Source organism: Dasypus novemcinctus, chromosome 22, assembly GCF_030445035.2.
Source record: "Dasypus novemcinctus isolate mDasNov1 chromosome 22, mDasNov1.1.hap2, whole genome shotgun sequence".
Classification (NCBI taxonomy): domain Eukaryota; kingdom Metazoa; phylum Chordata; class Mammalia; order Cingulata; family Dasypodidae; genus Dasypus; species Dasypus novemcinctus.
The window spans coordinates 75,460,928-75,467,665 of record NC_080694.1 but is presented as its reverse complement, the minus strand read 5'-3'; positions in this window follow the sequence as shown (position 1 = coordinate 75,467,665).

The following is a 6,738-nucleotide window of genomic DNA, read 5'->3' as shown; positions in this document are numbered from 1 at the left end:
CGCACTCCTTGCGTGTGGGGCTCCCCTATGCGGGGGACACCCCTGCGTGGCAGGGCACTCCTTGCGTGCATCAGCACTGCGCATGGGCCAGCTGCACACGGGTCAGGGAGGCCCAGGGTTTGAACCATGGACCTCCCGTGTGGCAGGCAGATGCCCTAACCACTGGGCCAAGTCCACTTCCCTCGTCCTCGCTCTCTCCCGACCCCTGTCCTCCCTGGACTTCCCGCCATCTTGCGCGGTCAGCTCCCTTGTGCCCTCCACGCCGCTCCTCTTTGCTTGACTCATCGGTGTCCTTTCCACCCCCTCCCCTGGCGCTGCCCCTCTAGCCAGAGCCTCTGAAGAAGAGCCGCTCCCTCTCGTCTGCCCACCGCCTGGTGCCCACGCCGCAGGGTCACCCTGGTCCGTTCCTTCCTGTGAGCGTCTTGACCTTCTGGGCCCCCGGCCGTCCTTGCCGAGCCCTTTCTTCTTTGCGTCCTCAACTCCGCCCCCCCCAAGACGGGGTCCGCATCTCCCGGCTGAAACGGGTGGTGCTCGGGCTCCTCCTGACCGGATCCTCTTACCCGGCTGGGCCCTCACCTCCAGCTAGGGCGTCGTCTGACGACACACGCAGCTCCCCCTTTCCAGAGATTTGCCCTGGGTCACACTGTCCCAGACATTCTGATCAGCCCTCGGGGTGCACCGGGCCTCGGGGCAGCACGTTCCGAGCCTCAAGTCTTCCCGTGGCCTCGGTGGACGCCGAGCCCCCGCCCTGCCCGGCCGCGGCCCCCTTCCTATCCTCCTTCTCCCCCCTCCCCGGCCTCCTCCAGTAAGTCCTTAAACAAACCCCCGGCCCATGTCCAGACCCAGAGGCGAGCGGCACGGCCACAGGAACGCGCCCCGCGGCTCCCTGGGAACGCAGGGAGAGACTCCGCGGTTGCACAGTCCTGCGCGTCTGCAGATAGGCTCGGCGTGACTCCTCCGCTTCTCCCACTGAAGCTGGACTTTTCCGTTTACTGCCCAAGTCTGCTTCCCTTCGGACTGCTCCCCGCTGAACCCGGCAGGTCAGCCGCCAGCCTGCGCCCTCCCGTGCCCGGGCCTGCCCCGGACAACCAACAGAGGCAGGCCAGCCTGCGAGAACGGCCCCTCCCGTGCCCGTGATGCCGAGGCCCCCGAGGCCCCAAGCTGCCGCGGCGCGTCCCCGATCCCTCAGGACTGAGAACGAGCAGAACAAGGACTCAGCGGATTTCCTGTCGTCTTGGGTTAACTGAGCCATTTGTGACGTTGCCGTAAAAATAAATAATAAAAGTCCCTGTCCCAGGCTCTGTTTCGGGTCGGCCGATCTCAAACACCTACGAATCAGAGCTCCTCCCCAGCTCCCTGAGGCTGCGGGTCCTGCTCTCGCCTGCTGGTCCAGGCTCTGGCCTCGCCCTCCCCTTCCCACCAGCCCGTCCCGGGGCCGTCCTGGCTCCAGCCTCGCCCTCCCGGTCCCTCCAGCCCGTCCCGGGGCCCTTCCCCGAAGACGCCTGCCCGGTCCTCGCCCTGGCTCCCGCCCCAGGCCGCACCTCGCACCGATTGTGACGTCGCCTCCTGGTGCTCAGTGAAGGTCCTGGACGGCGCCCACAGGCAGCTGCCCCCCAGACGGGCGCCTCCGTTCCAGGGCGTCCGAGAAAGCTCCTCGGTTTGTCTGCTGGACCCCGCTGGGGTCTGCTGCAGCCCCCTAGCTGGACCGCATCTTCCAGTGTTTCAGATCTCCCGTCCAGCTCCCCTTCCCGTCACACCCTGCCCCTCAGCTCGACAGTTTCCTGAGTCCTGCCCTTCGTGGGCTGCCAGCCGTGCCCCGTACCCCCCTTCCCCTCTCAGCTTCCAGCTGGGCAGGGGCTCCCGGGCGAGCGCATTCCCGGGCCCCCCAAGCGGCCTTGCGTCCACCTAGGCCTTGGCCGCTGGCCGGAGCAGGAGCTTGTGGTTCTCAGCTCCTCTCTTTCCTACCGGCCGGAAGGGGGAGCTGGGGCAGCCCCCATGGGCCCTGGGGCGAGAACGGCGTCTTGAGGACGGGTGGTGAGTCAGCGCGGCTGTGCAGCCCTCGTTGCTGTCGAGGAGCCGAGAACTCCTGTTGTGCAGCCTCTGCTCTACGCAGACGCTGCCCTTGCGCTGCCCTTGCGCTGCCCTTGCGCTGGCTTGCTGACGCTGCTCCGCTCATGCCGTCAGCCGGGCCTTTCCATAAACCCCTGAAGCCGCAGTCCTGGGGCTGAGGAACACGGCCAGGCTGGGCGGCGCCGGGCGACGCTCTCGTCCCCAGGACGGGTGCTGCGACCCGGACTCCTCGGCCCCAGTGTGCGGCGGGCCCCGGGCTCTCCCCTCTCCCCGGGCTCCGGTCATCTTCTGGCTTCGTGGCTCTTTCTCTCTGTGTCTGAATTTCGTTCTCATGTCAAGGGCTCCAGTTAGAGGCTGAAGACCCGCCTGAGCCGAAGTCCCCGCGTCAGAAGGGCCTGTTACAAGAGGCTCCCGCCTGGGGGTGGGTCAGATTTAAGAGCATGCTGCAGGGAAGTGGAATTGGCCCAGTGGTTAGGGCGTCCGTCTACCACATGGGAGGGCCAGGGTTCAAACCCCGGGCCTTCTTGACCAGTGTGGATCTGGCCCATGCGCAGTGCTGATGCGCGCAAGAAGTACTGTGCCACGCAGGGTACCCCCCCATGTAGGGGAGCCCCATACGCAAGGAATGCGCCCCGTAAGGAGAGCCGCCCAGCGCGAAAGTAAGTGCATCCTAGGAAACGGACTTGGCCCAGTGGTTAGGGCGTCTGTCTGCCACATGGGAGGTCCGCGGTTCAAACCCCGGGCCTCCTTGACCCATGTGGAGCTGGCCCATGCGCAGTGCTGATGCGCGCAAGGAGTGCCCTGCCACGCAGGGGTGCCCCCCGCGTAGGGGAGTCCCACGCGCAAGGAGTGCACCCGTAAGGAGAGCCGCCCAGCGCGAAAGAAAGTGCAGCCTGCCCAGGAATGGCGCCGCCCACACTTCCCGTGCCGCTGACGACAACAGAAGCGGACAAAGAAACAAGATGCAGCAAATAGACAAAGAGAACAGACAACCGGGGAAGGGGGGGGGGGATTAAATAAATAAATAAAAATCTTAAAAAAAAAAAAGAAAGTGCATCCTGCCCAGGAATGGTGCCGCACACACGGAGAGCTGACACAGCAAGATGACGCAACAAAGAGAGACACAGATTCCAGTGCTGCTGACCAGAATACAAGCGGACATAGAAGAACGCACAGCAAGCGGACACAGAGAGCAGACAATGGGGGCGGGGCACAGGAGGAGAAGGGGAGAAAAATAAATAGTAATTAAAAAGACCACACTGCAGCTTCCGACCATCGCACGTGCATTCGTTTTTCCTGGTCACTCACAGCTGAGCTTAGTCCTAAATGACACACTGCCCTTCACACCTTGTGAAGGAAAGAAACGAAAGGATGCACCAGAGTGTGGGGAAGTGTTTACAGCTGCCGGGGCAAGCAGAGGTGCAAGTCCTGAGACGGCGTCTCAAAAGGGGTCAGCTCCCAGCCGCCAGCGCTCCCTCCGCAGGCGCACGGATCCCTTCACACCCGGGACCTGCTCCTGGCCTGCTGCGCCAGCCTCACCGCCTCCATCAGGCACTTCTTTAGCTGGCATTTTGCTCCTGGCAGGTGGGACCGCGTGCCCGCCTCAGAGAGATCTTAACCTGCATTCCTGCGAGTGTAGACAGGGCGTCCCGCAGCTTTGCTTTCAGGGAAGGTGAGGCTCCCCTGGAGGAGGGCAGGGCCTCTAAAGGAAAGTCACGGGAGAACCCAAGAGTCAGCAGGAACCTGGACGAGACAGACAGGACACGCCCAGGTGAGCTGAGGTGAGGCTACAGGCAGAGCCCAGGTGTGCAGCCAGCGGCCTTCAGAGGATATCGGGCCTTCAGGAGGGGGACAGGCCTTCAGGAGAGGGGCAGGCCTTCAGGAGGGGGACAGGCCTTCAGACAGGCCTTCAGGAGGACAGGCCTTCAGGAGGGGGACAGGCCTTCAGGAGGGGGACAGGCCTTCAGACAGGCCTTCAGGAGGGGGACAGGCCTTCAGGAGGACAGGCCTTCAGGAGGGGGACAGGCCTTCAGGAGGACAGGCCTTCAGGAGGGGGACAGGCCTTCAGGAGGACAGGCCTTCAGGAGGGGGACAGGCCTTCAGGAGGACAGGCCTTCAGGAGGGGGACAGGCCTTCAGGAGGACAGGCCTTCAGGAGGGGGACAGGCCTTCAGGAGGACAGGCCTTCAGGAGGGGGACAGGCCTTTAGCAGAGGGTAGGCCTTCAGGATTCCCATGTACCACCCACCACCACTCTGCGTTGTTGTGGAACATTGATTACGACTAAAGAACGGACATTTCCGTCTGTACTGCTTACTAAAGCCATGGTTTAACTTGGGGTTCATTGTGTAGTGGAGTTCCACCGGTTTTTTTGCTTTTCTCTTTTATCCCTCCTACTTGCGACTTTTTGCATGCTGTCTGCTCTCTGTGTCCATTTCACTGTATGTTCTTCTGTGTCTGCATTTATTTATCTCCTCTCCCCCCTTGCAGCTTGCTTGCTGTCTGCTCTCTGTGTTCATTCCCTGCCGGCTCTTCTGTGTTCTTGCTTGTCTCCCCTCTTTTCGTTGCATCACCTTTTTGCAGAGTCAGCTCTCCACGGCATCTGCAGGACGGATGGAGCCTGTGGGCCGGGCAGCGCTCCACGGTGTGCCTGCGAGCCCGCCGCCACAAGGAGGCCCCAGGACGTGAACCGGGGCCTCCCATACGGCAGACAGGAGCTCATCCGACTGAGCCACAGCCGCTTCCCACCACGGGGTTTTTTTAAAAGCGCTTATTCTGTCACTACATATACAATCTAACATTTCCCTTTACAATCACATCCCGTATGTATTTCAGTGCTGTTAACTGCATTCACAGTGTTAAGCTACCATCACCGTCCTCCCTTAGCAAAACATTCCATCGTTCCAAACAGGAGCCCCATGTGAAAAGCTCCAGCTCAGGCAGGTTTGTTTACTTATTCATTTATTTATTGTTAAGTCGAATGGCCTTTTCTCACAGACGATCCATAGTTTGGATACCATCATCCTAGGTTATTTCTGGATTAGATTCAGCAAGTCTTCAATTTCTAGCCACTTCCCACTGCAACCAAGCACAGTGAATGTTAATAGATATAGACTTGCATTATTTTTTTTTCAGGCAGGTTTATTTTTACATATTTTTTTCACAGCTTTGGAAGAGACATTGGCTGTACCTATTATGCATAATAGAAAAAGTGGGAAATGAAGCTCAGGAAGAGAAAATGGGGGTGATGTGGCTATTTCCTGGGATTTGGTGTCCTGCACCAAATCCCTCCCATCCTTCCTGCTCAGGTAACAGCCGACGGAGCTGGGGACTCACCTATGTGCCTCTGGGGCCTCACCTGTCTGCCTCTAGGGACTCACCTGTCTGCCTCTGGGGACTCACCTGAGAGCCTCTGGGGACTCGCCTGTGTGCCTCTGGGGGCCTCGCCTGTGTGCCTCTGGGGCCTTACCTGTATGCCTCTGGGGCCTCACCTGAGAGCCTCTGGGAGCCTCGCCTGAGAACCTCTGGGGCCTTACCTGAGAGCCTCTGGGGACTCACCTGTGTGCCTCTGGGCACTCACCTGTGTGCAACTAACGGCTGTCAGTGAAGGTGTCCCCTTCGCCGTGCCACACAGTACATACTTGTTACCCACATCAGGTGACCAGTCCAGCTCGGCCTTCGAATACTGACCACGGATGGGAAGGAAGGAAACGCTGGCTGTGGCTCGTGCCTTTGAGCTGGCAGTCGGGGTAAACCGTCGATTCCTGCCACCTAATCCCCAGAGCCTCCCTGGCCCCTGCGTTTTCCGAGCCAGGTGCTCTAGCCTGCCCTTGATTCTGTGAGCTACCCAAGTATCCCCCCAATACTCTACTTTTCTGCTTAGGTTAGCCACAATCTGCCAGTTAGTTTCTGTGGCTTAGAACTAAAGAAATTCAAACGCTATGAAAAGAAAAGCAGAAGTTTAGGAAAACTGAAGGAAGGCGAGGCACAGAGCGCAGCTTTGGAAGGACATTCCTAAATCTCAGCTGGCGGGGAAGCGCCTGCAGTTTGGTCGGGAGGACCTGGGCTGCCGGTCAGCGCAGGGCTGGCGCTGTCTGGGCTGTGCTCTGCAGGAGCTGTGGACAGAGCGGAAGTCGTCTACCCCGAGTGCCAGCTACGGGGCTTGCGACGTAGCGGGGGATGCGCACTGAGGGCTGTCAGATAACCACGACACCAGCCATTGTCCATCTAGAGGACCCAGGCGGCTCAGCGTTTCCAGAGTCACCAGGAACCAGCGTGTGCATTCCCAGGTTGATCGTTTGGATGGCCCACCGGAACAAGGACACATGCTTCCAAGCACTGGCAGGCAGCACTTCATCTTCTAGAAACGAAAATGAATCAGCAGTTACCCCAAAAACCGCAAGTCATGGAGACTCTGACAAGCTGCCGTTGGGGAAGCCAGGGGCCATGATCAGACGGCGCCTTTGGCCGCCGCAGCAAGAGCAGCCTTCCCGCCCCCACCGGTGAGCTCAGCCCTCCCGTTCCTGGAATGTCTCCCTTCTGCACCGACATTCCACTGGCCTGACGTTGTCACAGCCCTGTGCAATCTCCCAAAGAGGGAAAGCCCTAGGCAGCTCTATCGTACCCCAAAGCGTGGCTCATTCGCACCCTCTGCCTCTTACTTAACCGGA